This window comes from Xenopus tropicalis, chromosome 3 (genome assembly GCF_000004195.4).
Source record: "Xenopus tropicalis strain Nigerian chromosome 3, UCB_Xtro_10.0, whole genome shotgun sequence".
Taxonomy (NCBI): domain Eukaryota; kingdom Metazoa; phylum Chordata; class Amphibia; order Anura; family Pipidae; genus Xenopus; species Xenopus tropicalis.
In genome coordinates this window covers 36,230,628-36,249,818 of record NC_030679.2, presented here as the reverse complement: position 1 = coordinate 36,249,818, position 19,191 = coordinate 36,230,628, and the positions used below count along the sequence as shown (strand labels likewise).

Here is a 19,191-nt window from a genome sequence, read left to right as displayed (position 1 = left end):
GCTAGAGCAATGCCTGTCTATGTAAAGCACTATATAAACATGTTAGCCAAATAGAAGGTAACATAATAAATAAAAGCTTGACCTTGAGATTAACTAGTTACTTTGCCCTTCACGGGGTGGCTTTAATTTCTGTTAATATAGCAGTTAAAAGGTGTGTGTGAAGTTATAAAGTTCATACAACAGTTGGCAATGGGATTGAATAAGTAAATAGGAATGACAATTGCAAAGTGTACCTAAGGCTCCAGCATCGGCAGTGAGATGGTTATAGCAGCAGGAAACTTGTTTAACAGCCGATTAGGATAGATGCCATGGAAATGGTTCCAAAAAAATTGCATGAAGAGCCAGAGTATTACATTCATTACATGATTCAGACAAATATAAATTCATGATCTATTTTACGTCAGGGTGTGTGAATGTATGTCTCCTGGAGCCGGGGCCCACTAGTTTTTTTCCGCTGTCCCGGCTACCCAGTCCGACCCTGCTGCAGGGTCACGCTCCAATGACATCACCAGTTCAGTTTTTGAGTGAATCTGGTGAGGAGTGAGGGCAGGGGGTGCCAGGCCAAGTAGCATGGCCTTGGGCACAAATACTACTTTACTACTTGACCTGGCTCTGGAATGAACACAGACAAATAGCATTGCACCCTTCTTTACAATGTTGCCTTATTTTGCCCTTTTGCAGTGAATTGCTATGGGTTACTGTCAGGGTGCAAATTTGGCCAATGTTATAGTCTGACTGGACAGGTAGCAAGAAGAACTCTTGTTTTCCATATTATTGGACTCATTTGCACCCTTCTTGTTTTATTTGTACCGTGCTTGGTTTAACATTATCCATCACGCAAACTACGTTGTACCACTGTCTAATGGGTTCAGCCATGCAGAACTATCGTCTGCCTGCCTAAACCTGTACAAGGTATCAGATAGCCTGCACATTCCTGCTCAACTGATAGTACAATGCACATTCTTCATGCTTTCATTATAACACACACGTTTTTACTGTACCCACGCACTGTATCCTGGTAGCCCAGACAGGCAATTAGAAGTGAAAAGTACAATATTATCATGTAAACTGTCAGCTGAAGACATTTCCTCTCATTTTTGTGCCTTTATGAAGGTGCTTTCATAACTTGTTGTGCATATTTACTTCCTTTAGTTTTGTCATGCCCTTTGATTGAAGTTTAAGGTTACTCATGAAGCCTCATTTACTCTGCATGGCTGAACTCTTACCTGTGGCACAGGGTGCAATTCATAATTTACAGACAAAAATGAAAGCGCTATGAGGCAGGTACCTCCTTCCGCTTGTCTCTTTGACACTTAGCACTTAATCTTGTGCAACTGTACATTGTATATGTTTGTATTTATTATTGCATTGACCCTTCTTTGTTCTGTTAATGTATTGTTCTGCTGTACAGTGCTGCCCATATAAGTGGTACTATATTGATAAAAATGTACATACATACATGCCAGTCACCTATTTCTTTTCCTACAATGCACCATTTTCCCCAGTGTAACAATGGGTACAAGCTGATTTGTGACCACTGCAATTTATACAATAATATAGGTGCAAATTAGTGTCCTTTGGCACAGAGCTAGGTTACAGTATATGTATTGTCCCCTTTATTGTCATTAGGATAGCACCACTTTACATATGGCATTAATACTGCATTAGAGTTAGATTCCTCTTGTCAAGATGTTTACTTTAATGTCATGCCTGACAGGGGCATTGTTACTGCTCCACATTGTTATGGGCACAAGTACTCAATTTGGCCTCCATTTTAGCACTTTGCACTTGTGATAATAAATTAAGTTTATTGTACCTTTCTGTATAGTGGATATCCTACATTTCTGGACCCACAATCTCACACTGAGAATGCAGAAAGTTACTTAGCTTCCAAACCCTTGTCTGTCAACAAACTTATTAAAACTTATTGGGACTACACTCTATATATATATACTGACTCGCCATTAGCCCACATGGTATCATAACCATCAGCATTCCATCATATTGGCCAACAAATAACTGTTGGTTCACACTGTAAATGCCCACTACCAGCTAAACCCACATATTTACAAAACATTATTATATAATCTTAAACATACACATGATTAAACACAATCCGGTAGTACTAGCATAGGAATTGCTAATTGCTGTTGTTGTTGCCAAATTACATGATTATGAATTGCTGCACCAATCAGGCTGCTTTAAGAGAGAATCAGGTACCAGAGTTTTGAAATCCTGCATTTTCCATAGACACACCACCCCATGCAGGGTCGAACTGGGCTGGCGGGGCACCAGGGAAAAACCCAGTGAGTTGCTGTTCTTTCCAGTATTGTCTTTTATTTTAACTCACTTCTGTACTTTGTGGAAACTGTAACTGATGACTAGGATAAAAAGAGACAATAAAGTTCCTATTGTTTTAAATGCACATGTTCTCTTTTGTTAAAAACAGCCCTAGAAGAAAAAACAAACACAAAGTAATAATTAGACGTTGCTGCAAATTACCTGACAGTGCACTGTGCCTGCAGTTGCCTGCTTGCCAGTCGATCTGATTAACACATGAGAGGTTTTTCAGGAGTTCACGCCAAATAAGTGTATAGTAACCATTCCCTTCCATTGTAAAATTAAAGATCGGTGCTAATTAGGCCTTGTCACTAATCTACCATGGTCGTGCCCAAACATGCCCTTCTTCACATGGAACACACACACTTTCTAGTAAGCCCTACCTCTTAGGTTTAGGATATGGGACAACCACAAGTTTTGCCCAAAGTAGCGCAGTTACTATATTTTCTGGTCTTGTTATTACTTGTTCAACAGTAAGGAACTTTATCTCCCCTAACTCAGAAAACAGGATTTTATAGTCTGTTGATCTCTTTTACAAGCCAAATAAAGAGCCAATATAAGCCAAATATAAAATCCATACAAATTCAAAGTAAAAGTAATCATACAGCGCAGGCTGGCTGGAAAAAGATCTTTCTAAGTTTCTGACACAAACTGTAGGACTTCACTCCCCATTGTTGCTGGGCACACTTTTTTAGGTGCTAAATACATTGATAAAGAAGATGGTGGAGGATGCTGGAAACAGTGTTTATGCAGCAGACTTCTTGTTATTGTTACAGCATTTCTTCCAACTGTCTCTGTTTACCTATGACAGTCTTCCTTTTTTATTTTTTATCCTTAATTGTTTGTTAAAGAACACTGGGAGTTGTAGTACACCAATGCCTGGGAACACAAGGTTAGAAAACAAGAACAATGAAAATGGAAAAACTGCATTTATACATGAATTCTATGGAATAACGTATCACGGGGTAGAAGCGTGGGGGCAGATTTCTCAATTTATTTTTGCTAAACTATGAATAAACTTATTTCCACAAATGTCAGTCATTTATCAAAAATTCTGAACTAAAAAAGCACATGCTGGAAAAAGCCATGAAAACATTTTTGAATTTCTGCTAAAAAAAAAATCCAAATTGTGAAAAAAATACATTAGTAAATGACACCCTTAGGGGCTTATTTACTAAGACACGATTTCGAATCCGAATTGGAAAAATTCCGATTGGAAACGAACATTTTGCGACTTTTTGTATTTTTTGCGATTTTTTCGGCGTCTTTACGATTTTTGCGTAAAAACGCGAGTTTTTCGTAGCCATTATGAGAGTTGCGCAAAGTCGCGATTTTTTCGTAGCGTTAAAACTTAAAAGGCGCGACGTTGCGCGCAAGTTTTAACGCTACAAAAAAATAGCAACTATGCGCAACTTACGTAATGTCTACGAAAAATTCGCGTTTTTACGCAAACATCGTAAAGACGCCGAAAAAATCACAAAAAATACGAAAAAATCGCAAAATTACCGATCATTACGAAAAAAACGCAATCGGACGCATTCGGCCCGTTCGTGGGTTAGTAAATGTGCCCCTTAGTGTGGGCTAAGTATTTGGAGCAGCACCATTTCACCATTTTTTATCCTAGAATTCATATGGACCATGCAAAAATGTTTCAACAGCATAACACCTTGGAAATTTCAGGTCACCTGCAGTACACTGAAGTATGTATGCATTCATACAAAATACAAATTTTATAAATGTGTAACCCTTTCTTAGCCCATAACTATATTTATGGCTACTCTTGAGTAGAACATATGGTTGCCTACCCTACCCTGCCCCTCCTAGGCAGGATAGGGCAGGCAGAGTATAGCACACACCGGCAGCATAGGGCAGGCAGAGTATAACACACACAGGCAGCCTAGGGCAGGCATATTATGGCACACACAGGCAGCATAGGGCAGGTAGAGTATGGCACACACAGGCAGCATAGGGCAGGTAGAGTATGGCACACACAGGCAGCATAGAGCAGGCAGAGTATAGCACACACAGGCAGCATAGGGCAGGCAGAGTATAACACACACAGGCAGCCTAGGGCAGGCAGAGTATGGCACACACAGGCAGCCTAGGGCAGGTAGAGTATGGCACACACAGGCAGCATAGGGCAGGTAGAGTATGGCACACACAGGCAGGATAGGGCTGGCAGAGTATGGTACAGACAGGCAGCATAGAGCAGGCAGAGTATGGCACACACAGGCAGGGTAGGGCAGGTAGAGTATGGTACACACATGCAGGGTATGGCCTCTGTGTGGCATACTCTGCCTGCCCTATGCTGCCTGTGTGTGCCATACTCTGCCTACCCTATGCTGCCTGTGTGTGCCATACTCTGCCTACCCTATGCTGCCTGTGGGAAGTGAACCTGGCAGGGGTTTGTTCTGGGAGTTTGTTAGCATTTGGAAATAGTAAGTATATGGTCCCTAAGGTGTGTAATTATGTGCTGGGGGTTGCTGTGCTATCCACAGGGGAGAAGGAGGCATATGGATTTAAGGGTATATCTTAATATGACATAATTTAATTCTTTCACATTTGAATGAAGTGTGATCCCTTCAGTGAAGTGGGTGTTTGAAGTGGGTGCAGTTTAAAAAAGGGGAGTGGCCCAACGTGGCTTCCATATCGGCCCTCTATCATGTAGGCCAGAAAAATTCCGGCCCCTGGTACCATAGAAGTTGGACAGCGCTGAGCTATGAGATTCAAAGATTCTAAAATAGTTAAAAGGTCAGTCTTACATGCCATGTCTTTTGCATATTTAGCTGCTTGCCAAGGATTTGTTTTCAATCACCGAATATTATGCTAGAGACCTATGTAAATCCATATCTTTTGTTTACCAGCTAATGCTTTGTTTGATCAGCTCATGTTTCTTCATGTATTTTATTTCCTGCTACTTATCACATTACTTTATTTCCCTGCCATCCCTCCATGAACAAAAATCCCCTCTGTCAGAGGGCTGTTGAAATGTACTATCATACTAGGGTGGGCAGATCATTTGAAAATTCAGGGACACATCTAATAAATACATGTTGCATGGCAGCCCTGATTGCTATTAAAATAAACTGCAGTCACTGTAGCCCTGCTAGCTAGATTTTTTAGACGTGTCCCTGAATTTTTAAGTGATCTCATCACCCTATATGGAGAGGTCCTCCAAGTATTGGGTCTTCTACAGTGGATGCATGAATAGTGGTAATCATTTATATCTTATTTTTGATATCTTTTTTATTATAGCAAGGAACAGAATTTGAGGATGCAAAATGTAAAAGTGTGCAGAAATACACTGTATTGTGTATAGATACATTTATATAGCAATACAGTAGAACCCCCATTTTATGTTTTTCAGGGGACCATGGAAAAATCAGGAAAATGTGAAATCAGGGAAATGTATTAAAGACACATAAATGTAAGCTATTTAAAGGAAATAACTACATAACTACCATTTTTTATTTGCAACTGACACCCCATTGCTACATGACACTGACACAGAGACACCCCATAACATTGACTTCAAAATGTACACCCATAACTCAGTATTATATTGTTCCTAAAACAAAAATCTGTACCATTTTAAAGAAAATCTGTACCTTGTAACTTGTACCTGTACCTTTAATGAAGGACTGGTGTTTCTGTTGCTCAGTCACAAATTCCCCGTGCTTGTGCAACTCTTGTGATATTTTGTAAGCTCCCGTATAGGTGCGCATGCGCAGTGTGTATTATGAGGCGATAGTGGTGACCCTGACCTTCCCAAGATGGCACCTGCGATCGCAAGACATGGGGAAACTTTGCTTCCTAAAGTAAGCTTCCTTTTAAGCTTAAAATGAAGTGATTTGCTAGGGAGAGGCATGTTAAAAACAGCGCAAAATGTGGGAAATACAAACGTAAACCCCGGAAATAGAGCCCATAGGAATGCAAACAAATTGGTGGGACCACAACAAAATGGCGGAATGGGCGGGAAAACCTTAAATCCGGGGACGTAAATTCGGGGTTCTACTGTATTAGTATAAGCAGCACTGTATATTTTCCATTCCAATAAATGTGAAAACAATGAGGACAAACATTGCAATAAATATTCAGTTATGTGCTAAGAAACATAAAATTAGTTGGTTCCTGTCCCATAGAGCTCTTAGTAAAATAGGGTCCTAGGGACTGAAGTATAAAGGAAGCAACGCTAAAGCACTGCTGGTTGTGGCTGTGTTATCAGCTGATTCAGAGAATCTACTATAGTTTATATAAACGAGTTGCTGTGTAGCCATGGGGGCAGCCATTCAAGCTGGAAAAAAGGAGAAAAGGCACAGGTTACATAGCAGATAACAGATAAGCTCTGAAGATTTCCAGTATATTCAACACCGCTTATCTGTTATCTACTATCTATCCTGTACTTGAATGTTGTCCCCATGGCTACACATCAGCTTGTGTATATAAACTATAGTAGTGTTTCCATAGCAAACACAGCAGTTTTACTATTGCAGGGCAGCAGTACATTATATTCCCATTACTTTAACCCACTTTTTTTTTTTAAAAGTTACTGTTCCTTTAAGGGCTCTGGCAACCGGGAAGATTAGTCGCCCGCAACAAATCTCCCTTGTCATGGGCGACTAATCTCCCCAAACTACCATCCCACCGGCGAATATGTAAGTCGCCAGTGGGATGGCACACGCTGAGCAGGCGATTTCGGCAAATGGCCGTAGTGCCTCGCAAATCATTTTCGCCGATTGGCCGAAATCGCCTGCGCGGTGTGTGCCATCCCACTGGCAACTTACATTTTCGCCGGTGGGATGGTAGTTCGAGGAGATTAGTCGCCCGTGACAAGAGAGATTTGTCGCGGGCGACTAATCTCCCCATGTGCCAGAGCCCTAAGGGCTCTCACACATCAGTGTTTGCTTGTGCGTTCCACTGCAGTGGATGTTTCAAGTGTTTCCACCACAGAGTAATGCAAGAGTTTATACAGTCCATTTCTCACTAGTTTGTACTCACTGTGAGACCAGAAGCGAATTAACAAAAAAAAACAGTGAGGCTTTGACTGTAACATTATTCTTATTTTGTAATACTTATATTCGTAGTCAGGACTTCTGCTATTCATCTTCCATTCTGACTTCCCAGCTGTTAAGCCTTAGCAACCAGACAGCTGTTGAAATTCCAAGCTTGACATCCGCACTACAAAATCATGTAACTCATTTTAAAATCACAAAAAAAGGTTGCAAATGGTCTTAGAATAGCATCATCTACATCATATTAAAAGTTAATTTTCTGAGTGAATAACCACTTAAAGAGGCTATCACAATAGTTACTGCTTTCCCACTAAATGTTTGTTGTTTCTAAGCTGCTAATGCAGTAAGATTGCGTTGTCCACCTAACTGTGTCTGTAGTTGTAAAGTACGTTCTTGCACAGACAGCTGCTGCCCTTCTTCCATCTGCGCTTAGTTATGGCTCTGCCTGTCTGTCACTATGAAATGGCAAAAAGAAGATGTGATTCCTCAAGTTCTAGCTGGAGTTCTTCCTTCTGGAGTTAGAAGTTTGGGCAGTAGTTAAATGGCAACTAAAACTAGTTTTCAATGGTTAAAGCTGGCCAAACACTATAAGATCCTCTTGTTTGGTAACCTCGCCACCTGGGTGGGCAATATTAGATTACAACGACAGGAATACAAGCTGACAGGAAAATCAAACCTGTTCAGTTAAGTACTGATTTGAGTACAGATATATGGGCAGATAAACTGCTGAATCAGTATGAAGGGCCTAAATCTGCTATGCATGGCCACCTTAAGTCAGTAAGATGTTTCTGATAGACAGCAGCCTAACATCCATAAAAAGGACCTGAAAAGTGCAAAACCCATCCAAGAATCAAATTGCCATGGTTTTTTACTCATGACATAATGTTTTCTTTGCCAAAATACCAGTATAGTTACGGCTGCCAGGGAGTCGCATCCTCCACAATTGCACTCAGTGCATCAGAACAATGCATTTGCTTATGCACGCAGTGGTGAATCAGATGCGACTTGCTGCTAACATTCAGTGTGGGAATGGCATCACTTCCAGTTGTGTACCAGTCTGTTGCCTCTACTGACACAGCCACTATAGGAACCCTGGAATTTCCACCACATTCAGGGTGGCAGGGTGGCAGTAGCTCTAGGGTTCCCTTGCATCAATAGGGTCACTTAAGGTGGCCATACACAGGCAGATTTCAGCTGCTGATTCGAGTACTTTAGACCAATTTGGAGAAGATCTGCCTGTTTGGCAGTGGGATGCATTGTGTATGGCCACCTTTAGGCCGATTTCAGCAGAAGAGGCACGATGAACAAAATAGCACTTGCCACATCTATAGAGAAGTGCAAAGAGTGTGTTTGGACACAAGTAGTTTAAATGTCTGGTTTTATAGGTATGTGGCGGATCTGCTACATCTGAGACATGAAGCTGTGTTTTAGTAAGTTAAAGGAACAGTAACACCAAAAAATGAAAGTGTATAAAAGTAATTACAATATAATGTACTGTTGCCCTGCATTGCTACAACTGGTGTGTTTGCCTTAGAAAGACTACTATAGTTTATATAAGTTAGCTGTTGTGTAGCCATGGGGGCAGCCATTCAAAGGAGAAAAGGCACAGGTTACTTAGCAGATAACAGATGAACCCCGTTATATGGGGCTTATCTACTGGTTATCTGCTATGTAACCTGTGCCTTTTCTCCTTTTTTCCAGCTTGAATGGCTGCCCCCATGGCTACACAGCAGCTTATTTTTATAGTAGCTTTTCTGTAGCAAAAACACCAGTTTTTTGCAGAGCAACAGCACATTATATTTTAATTACTTTAAAACACTTACATTTTTTGATGTTACTGTTCCTTTAAGGATCCTAGTAAATAAGTAAAGAACATCTAAGACCTCCAATATTAAAGTACAATTGCTAAGAGCTTTTCTCAGCACTTTTGTCATTTGCATGTATGTTTTTTATAATGGCATATGGTTGTCTGATTTAAAGAAGGCCGCCTATAAATTATACCTGTTGTATGGCTAATACAGTTCAACCACATTCCAAGTGGGTTCATTGAAGCCAGCATTATGCAGATGAACAGAATACATCACTGAGCATAATTATTTCATAATAAGCTAGTCAGAGCTCCTGCATACAATAAGTCAATAAGTAATACAACATTTGGGTAACTTTCAAAAAGCTCCAGGATTGTTCTAAATGTTCCCATAAGTCAAGGTTGAGTTAAGCCAGTTAGATAGCCGCAGATAATGGATGTTTAAAAAGGTCAAAGTACTCCTCTACATAGATAATAAACACATGGGAAGTTTTACAGCAGCTTAATAGATACAGGGTCATATTACATTCAATTGCCAATAATTTATAAATGACCTGCCAAAAATGTCCCTGTCTATTATACTGGTACTTGTGATTAGAACTGAGTAAGGCAATATATACTGTATAAATAATGTTTTCTACACCTTTCATTCAGTAACTGTGAGTTGGTTGCTATATTTCAGATACAAGTGTTTGGGGAGCTGGTGCAAGTGCACTCTATCTGTAAACACGCTTGTCTTAGATGCTGCAAAGTGGACAGATTGCTTGGGCAGTGTCCAAAAGAAAAATCTTCTTTGTTTGTAGTTCTCAAAAAGCAAGGGAGACATCACCTCCCAGGAAGAATTATAGCTGCAAAACTAAAAAAAACTTGGAAAAGTGTGTCATAAATCCTTTCACTGCTGCATCCCAGGCAACTGCAAATGTTACTTCTCATTTGAATTGTAACTAATTTCCAAAAAATAAGCATCAATAATCATTAATGCATCTCCCCATTTCATATAATCTCACATCATTCTACCTTGATTGTACATATATCCCATGCACCCATAAAGCCTCTGAGTGGACTCATCATTCACTTTGTATACCATATTGATTGTCTGGATTTGCAAATATTGATTTATCTTTATTTAGATATTTATGAATTGGCATTCACCATAGGCAGACAATAAGCATAATGAATTGTTTTTAGTAACCTACAAATCTGCTGCTTTTATGACCAACTGTTGATAAAGGAATTTGGCCTAGATTTTATTGAGTAGGCTGGCCAGCCACAAGTTTCATAGTATGCAATAGGAATGTATGTTATTTGAGTTATTATGAATCTGATAATGATTAGTATTTCTAATTAGTTAAATTGTTTATTAAATTATTTTATATTTTGACTTTTTGACTTTTTTAAATACAAGGTACTGTTTTATTACAGAGAAAAAAGAACTAATTCCAATAGGTACACATGCCTTTTCTGATCCCCACTGGCTTAATTTTGGGGTTAACTTGATGCAGGTTCTCCAAGTTAAATACTTTTAATGACAATCAAACATGATTTAATCAGAACAAAGGCATAACCTTAAAACAACTCTTTTACAGGTTTCCATCTCATAAACCCATGAATTACATAATGTGCAAAGCCTTGAAAAGTGTGGTTTTAACGGGTTTAACACTTTGGGGCTGATTTACTAAGACACAAATTCCGACCGAATTGGAAGAATTCCGATTGGAAAACGAACATTTTGCGACTTTTTCGTATTTTTTGCGATTTTTTCGGCGCCTTTACGACTTTTCGGAAATTATCGCGACTTTTTCGTTACCAATACGATTTGCGCGAAAAAACGCGAGTTTTTCGTAGCCATTCCGAAAGTTGCGCTTTTTTCGTAGCGTTAAAACTTAAAAGGCGCAACGTTTTGCGCAAGTTTTAACGCTACGAAAAAATCGCAACTTTCGGAATGGCTACGAAAAACTCACGTTTTTCCGCAAAAATCGTATTGGTAACGAAAAAGTCGCGATAATTTTCCGAAAAAATCACAAAATACTGATCATTACGAAAAAAACGCAATCGGACGCATTCGGCTCGTTCGTGAGTAAGTAAATGGGCCCCTTTGAGTACATGTCAGGATCGCAGATTCTAATATTAGGATGTATATGGTAAATTAATGGATTTGCTCAGATCGTTCCCCTCCATGGCCGCTGATTGCTTTAGTATTTTTCAGCATCATGGGACCTCAGTGGTAACATCCACACAGGTAGAAGTAGAATAAGTAAATCTTTGTAAACTATCATTTGTTTTAATTGATTTCCCACACCCCTTATTTCACTTTATACTCAACCCCTCCTTGAGAGAGGGTTTGAGTCTTTGAACTCTTCTTTGGTTCTCTGGTTATTTCCCTATGGACATTGTACTTCAATATATGTTATATATAAAACATTATCCATCCTGTTTAATATGAAAATCAATAAAAATTATTGAAAGGAAAACTGCGGTTTTCCATCTAAACAAGTCAGCCATTATTTGTTTTTAGAAATGTTGGGTATTTAGAGTGTTTAGTACAGTTACAGTATCTGGACCAGGACTGGAGATTGCCAGTCATCAAGACTGTGTTACTTTTGGCATAAAATAATGCAGCGTTTTCTTTCAGTTTCAATTTCCATTAAAATGATACTGTCAAAATGAAAAGTAGTTACATGTACCAGTCAGGTGTTTGCTTTCAAACAAGTGAAACATTAATGCTTCCTGATAGTTGGTTGAAATAGATTACTATCCTTGTCAGTCTCCTCTTTGGTACATCAGCACTAAACGGGCGACCCCTGAGACCTCACTGTGGCCTTCTGGGGGTCATTTCCAGTATGATGGTTGTGACACCAATAGCTAGAATGACCAGAACAGCAGGAAGTGTAGAGGAACTGTGGATTCTCTTCACCCTAACCTAGCTCTAGTCAGATCTTTGCATTTATTAGTTGCCACCCTTCCGCTGTCTATCTTTATGCCTTTGGATTGGTGTGGGTTACCCCAGTTGCTGCTGCCACAGAAAGGCCAGCCTCCAACACAGTGCTGGGGAACACCAGTACTTGTGGCAGTCAGGGGAGACTCAATTATGCATCCTGACCCATAGGTTAGAAACACTGTCACCACCTCCTTATTCTTTGTTTGTTTCCCTCTAAAAAGGCACCAACCACAGATCCCAACTATGACTGTCAGGATTTTGGTAAACATGCTAAGATCCAGTTGTACCAGTTTAAGGACAAGAATTGAACCTGAACTCTCCCACTTTATGCAAATAAAGCTGCTTCCTGGTTTGCAGGTGCAGCTACCAAGGACACAGAATATAAACACGCTGCAGCCTCTGTTATCAATATTGTGCAAACACTGTAGGGTGGTTCACAGACAGTCAGTGTGCTTGATGGTCCCCTGCCAAAGATCAAAGCATGTAGGTAAATCCAGGGCAAAAGTGGTGACTTTTTCTCCAGAATTTTGCACCCATTTTAGAACCAAGTTAATGAGCTCTAAGTTGTTTTGATCACTTCTAAACTCACCATGGAATAATTCCTATGTATGTAAAGCAACCCACAGTATTTTGACAACTTTCTATTCAGTAACAGCAACTACTGTAACGTTTCTTGTGTCCTGTAGCTTTAAATATACCACTCAGTGTCAGAATGAGACACCCATAGTCCACCACATATCCATATATGGTATCCTCATAAATAAAGAATTCATTTTTTAAAAGTTACTGCTTTATACAGCTAAGTAGGCAGAGTTTTTCAAAACAATTTTCTCACTAGACTTGGAAAACTATAAAGAGATATTACAAAGAAGGCCCCTTCTACAGGTTGACATTTTTACCATTTGCCACCTTTTCTGGAAAAAATACTGGCCTTCCTATATTTTTATCTTTCTTTTCCGATTAATAACATTGGCATCAATCAGCCAATAATTCGGAAAAATCATACAAAACCTTGTTTTGTTATATTATATCGGCGCATACATATGTGCCCAGCTTAACCCCTTTTAATGCTTCTTACATGGTATTTTTTAATGATCTGTCATTCTCCAGGCCCCTTGTAGCAAACATTTCTTTTTGAAGAAATAAAGCGTGAGATGCAGAGGAGTTACAGAATTTTTACACTTTATAATTTTGGGATATTTCTTTGCTTTATGGTTTACATGTTTTGTCCACCCATTTTTTTTGAGCTTTTTCAGTTTGAAACTCTTAATCAATGACTATTGTGGAAATGAGTTTAGTCATAGTTTTAAAAAAACTCTAAAACCATGAAAATCCGAATGTTGATAAATCTGCCCCTAAGTCCACTAAAAAATCATTTGAAAGAATACTGTCATTGGAAAACATTTTTTTTTTCAAAACGCATCAGTTAACGGAGCTTTTCAGGCAGAAATTGAAATCCATTTTTTAGAAAGTGCAAACAGATTTTTTTATATTTAATTTTGAAATGTCACATTGGGCTAGATGTATTCTTCATTTCCCAGGGTGCCACGGCCTTGTGTTTCTTTAGTCACAGTTTACTGCTGAGCTGCAATTTGAAGTGATATCAACCCCTTCCCAGCAGCGATCAGCAGAACAATGGGAAGGGAGCATGATAGCAGCTCCCAGTAGATATCAGAATAGCACTCAATAGTAAGAAATCCAAGTCCAGCTTGGGACTCCTCCAGTTACATGGGAGTAGGAGAAACAATAGGTTATCTGAAAATAGTTCTAATGTGTAGCACTGGCTCCTTCTGAAAGCTCAGCATTAGGCACAATCCACTGGGATGGCTGCCTAAACAACAATAATACAGTTATAAAAAATATATTTGTTGGTTTAATCAGCGTTTTAAATGAGAGAGAGAATTATTTGCTATATAAACAGTGTAATTTAGAAATAAAAATACACCATAACATCTGAGATGCACATGCTGCAGACTTCTGGCTGTTGTTAAACAACAACTCTGTTTTTAGATTAAAAAAAAAAGAAAATTTGCAATATATGCTAATCTGGTACCAATATATTTGATGAGTGGTTAAGGCTTGGGATTAAGCATGTGAATTGATATTTTGGGGAAAATTATCCCTGGTTTAGAGAACTCCCTGCTGATTGCAGGACTTTAGATACAGAAAAAAGTTTATAAAAACTTAAATACAGTTGGCCACAGAGTTTTATTAGTTATAAAAGGCTGTTACATGTGTTGGAAGCCATTGTAAAGCACAGGTTATTGACGTACAATCTGTCAGTCTGTTGTTACTGTTTCAAGACAAGTTCACAGTAAAGTCAAGTTTGGCAAGAATTCAGATACATTTTGCTGCTAAAGACCTCATGACTTGCTACATGTCATATTTATTTTTAACTTTATTATAGATTTGTAGTAGATTTACCAGGCACTCTCTAAATAGACCAGAATAGCCTATAAACAGTTGCATTTAATTTAACTGATTTGATTCAATGCACATTGTTCAGGGGAATTAATGTGGCAATTGCTATATAAAGGGGAAGTTACAAAGAGAGCGCATTGCAGTTTTACAGGAACAGTGCATTGATTTTGCATGTTTTACAAGCACATTATCCATACACAGCTAAGTGGCCATTTACAACCCCGTGGGCAGCTGGGAGGTTGCTAATTTCCCTGCAGTCATTGCTTGGAAAAATATTATTCATTTAAGATGCTTACATCCAAAGCCACTCCTTATACTTCTGTCATTTTGATGGCAGGTGCTGAAAATGATGTAATCCTGACAACAGAAATTTTCTTTGCAATTGTACAAGTGCTTTATAATGCATTGGTAACTCCCTGTTGCATTTGCAATTAAGCTGAAATCATGGGGGAAATGCTGCATTGTGGGTAAAAATAATTTGCACACTGCACTTGCTGTCGTAGAAGACTCCTCTCCTTTTTTAATAGACATCACGGTGGTCAAAATGCTTTTATCCAAAAAGATCCAAAATGGGGGATACCATTTCCCATAAACAAACACTATTCTGTGTCTCTTCAGGATCTTCTTACTGTTCCATAACTTACCATCAGTGGGGCCTGGGGGCTAGACTATTAAATTAGTATTTAGTTACCTGACCAAGCATTAGGTATGGTTTACTGTACATTGCAGCTCATAAATACCAAATGGGCAGTCTAAAGTATGGAAATACGTTTTAAGTCATTCCAACATTGCTGGAATATTTTCAATAAAAAACTTGACTTTACCAGGACATTAAAAATTGTTTTATAAATAATAAATATTTAGCCAATGCATGAATAAAACAATGTTATGAAAAGTAATAGTGACACCTGCCTTTAGTGTGGTTATCTCCCTGTTGCCCAAGAAAGGAATTCTTCCTCTTCCGCTGCTAACCAACCCCAGCCATGCCCTGGAATGCCCCACTATATAACCCCTCCATGGCACTGGGCCCTCTGGGAACTATATTAAGACATGTCCCTGTATCAAAGAGAATAATGGAGACCCATGTTTGGGCCACAATCCCTAATTAAAAAAACACTGACTTAAGTGTAATGTAATAACAATATAACATGGCACAAATATTATGCTAGGTATTACACTATTAATGTTTGCTGCAGGTTTAGTAGCCCATAACACTAATCTGATGTTTTCTCTCAAACAGGGCATCCGCAGGGTATGAATGGTCTGCCAGGTTATATCCCCAATGGAACCTTCCCCCATTTTGAAGCACAGAGTAATAACTCATTACAGGTATGAGATTTTAATTACCATGCCTTAAGTCTCCTGAAAATCATTTAACCATTAAATAAACCCAATAGGATTGTTTTGCCACCAATATGGATCCATGCAGCTTAGTTACTATCAAGTAACCGGTTCTGTTTTATTATTTCAGAGAAAAAGAAAATTATTTTAAAAATGAATTATTTGCATAAAATGGGCTTTATAGGACATTGGCTTATCGTCATTTCAATCTTTCTGGATATCCAGTTTTTTGATAGGCAATCCCATACCTGTACTACTACTACTTTCCAACTTCAGCAGGTAATGACAGGCAAAATTTCTTGCTGCAAATGGAGGCTAGATTGATAAGACGGTTAGGATGTGTTCTAGCGTTGTGCGGCTCGGCCCACAATTTGGGTGACAGATCTAGGAAACTGGTATAGAAAGTGTCTTAAGCCTAAGGTGCAGTTTGAATTTTACTTACCAATACATTTTATACAAATTTGCTAGACTTTTGCCAATCAAATTGAAATCAGTAAACTAGCCTTGCCTTGTACTTTATAAACAGCTATTCAATTTAAAGCAAAGCAGAGCATGGTACATATGTTTCTCGGTTTTAGGAACCAGGCAAAATTCTGAATTTGATTTACACATTTGAACTTGATTGAGCAGGGTCTCCCACATCTGATAAAACTGATACCAGAATTTATTTCAAAGGCCAGTAAAGCCCGAATGCAAATTGATTTTTTTAGTAGGATAGTGCCAGAGGAACCCAGAAAGTAAAGGTGGCTATACACGTAGCAATTTCGATGCTCGCATGAAAGATTGTTCCCACTCTCCACTGACGTTCAGGGCTGAATCGTCAGATATGGAGGTAGAAACAAAAGGATTTCAACCTCCTTTTGCCGATTCAGCCCTTAACATAGGTTTTGCTTGGGCGCCTTCAACAGCACCTGATCAAAATCTTTTATCCGCAGCCTTTTGCGATATCGGTCGGTATGAAATGAGGTTTCGTACAATATCATCGGTGCATGTATGGCCAGCTTAAGTGGGGGTGGAAAGACGTACCAGGGCATCCCTATACCCTTAAGCTGATGGCACATAGAGCTCTTTTCAGCTAGGTAAAAAGCACCCAACTACACATCCTCTGCCAGCCTGGGAATAATATCAACAAAGCCCAGATTACATCATATTTTATGCATTAATAACATTTAAAAATACATACATAACTTACTATGATGTGTCACTGCCTGCAAGATCTCTATAGTGTGGCATTTGCAGTGCTCCTGAACTACAACACCCACATGCACCATTATGTTTTGGCAAAGCACATGCTGGATACGCCTATCAGCGTGGACCTGTCAGTAAATCAATTACCACCCTGAAATCCATTTAAAAATTGGTAGGTACTAATTAAAATATGATAAAGAAAGTTCTTGCTCTTACTTGCTCTAATTATGTTGGTTTGAAAACCCCCAACATACTGTTCTTCCTCTTCAGCTTATTCTTCCGCTTCTTATTCTTCTTTTTCTTAGCGCCCCCCCCCCCCCATTTTCTAAATGCTACTCCTCCTCCAGTTTTAGGGGTACAACACCCAGACTTTTCACACTTCTTCGCTCCGAACACCCCAAATATGATATTTGTTGGATGTCCAATAGGGGCCAGAGCTATGGACAGCCAATCAAATTTTAACTGCTGCCATTCTCACACATTTAATGCCAGTGTCCCCAAACTTTTCACAGCTGGTCACTGGGGGACTAAGGTTAAATGTTAAAGGTTAGGAAAAGTGGGCAAAGCCACCAATAGCCAATCCGTTTCGACACATTAAATTTCATTGGTTTGTATTTTTACTGATTATTTAACTATTAATTCTAATTTTGTTAAACTTTGAAAAGTAAGTCATTGGGTTTTTGCGGTTCAAAGTTAGAAATAGTGGGTGGCACGACCAACAGCCAACTATTTACTTTCAATAGTGAAGTGTAAAATGCTGTCAGTCCCACAACTTTTACGTTTTTGAGTCCCCAAACTGTCCAGAGTTGGTCACTGGGGGACTGCAATTCAAAAATCGGAAAAGTGGCTTGGGCAACTAACAGCCAATCAAATTTCATCTATTGAATTTCATTGACTTAAATATAAAATATTGTCATTCTCACACTATTTATGCCAGGATGCCCAAACTTTGCACAGTTTGTCACTGGGTGATTTCAACTCAATGTTAAAAAAGTGGGCACACCCACCAACCACCAATCACAACTCACCTATTGACTTTTATTGATTTAAATTTAAACTGCTGCCAGGAAAGTCAAAATCTATGAAGCACACTATTAAATAGTACTACTATTGCTGTGTAAAAATTCTATAATTCTGGCTTGCCTAATGAAAGATTTACAGAGATACACCTGCTACATTCTACATACTTGTTTCAGTGAATGGCGCCGCCATTTTGTCCCCCTTTGCCTCTCCCCTCACCAGCACCTGCTTGCCGCTGCCACACACCACCCGCTCGCCGCTTGCCTCTCCCCCCCTGCCTCTCCCCCCCTGCCTCTCCCCACCTTGCCTCTCCCCCTACCAGCACCTGCTTGCCGGCTGTCTGTTCTTCTGTGCCGCTGCCACTTCTGTGCCGCTGCATACACGCCATGGCAACTGGACGCTAGAGGGGGGTGCGCATGCGCCACCTACAGTCCCAAGTCACCAAGTCTGGGAAGGAGCGTTGCATTATGGGAATCTTCTCTACCCAGCTCAGCGTTTTTTCAAACTGTTTGGCTTCAGATCTTCTGAATGGGAGAAATATGGGGAGACTTAAGGGCACTATTGAGACAACTGAAGGTATGCCTGCATTTTGAGATTAACTCTTTACTAGCCTTTCCTTCTCCTTTAACTATTAATTCTAGGGTCCCTAAACTTTGAAATTAGTCACTGGGTAACTGCAGTTCCAGGTTAGAAAATGTGGGTGCAACCACCAACAGATGTCACTCATTGACTCAGTGGAGAAATTTAAATTGCTGCCATTTTAATTGCTGACACTATTAAAACTAGGGCCCCCCTGTTGTCCAAGGTTAGAAAAAGTGGGTGGAGCCAGCAACAGCCAGATTTCATTCAGTGACTTCATGTTTTTCAAACCAACATGAAGTTTGTTCTCAAGCTTGCCTTTCTAGTTTACACTAATGCCCTGCACCAGTTTGGAAGCCCTGTATGTAACACCTGCCCGTATCAAGCAGTAAGTGCAGGAATAAAGGGTGTAATGGCTGCAATATATTGTGCCAGAATGGAGTGAGGGCAAATATGCTGGAATTCTGAAAAACAAAGTTGCCTACCTGGGTAAAGAAATACCTAATTGTGCAAATCTCTTTGCTCTTGTACTTGTTAAGCCCTGA

General features: G+C 39.5%; 1 long non-coding RNA gene across 1 annotated transcript in view; it reads left to right on the top strand.

The window, feature by feature from the left end:
* Positions 1–19,191, top strand: part of LOC116409712 — a 107,795-nt gene that overhangs the window by 67,234 nt on the left and 21,370 nt on the right. Inside the window, exon 3 of the long non-coding RNA XR_004221948.1 lies at positions 15,759–15,847. This is a non-coding gene — a long non-coding RNA (uncharacterized LOC116409712). The remainder of the gene's footprint in view (positions 1–15,758; positions 15,848–19,191) is intronic.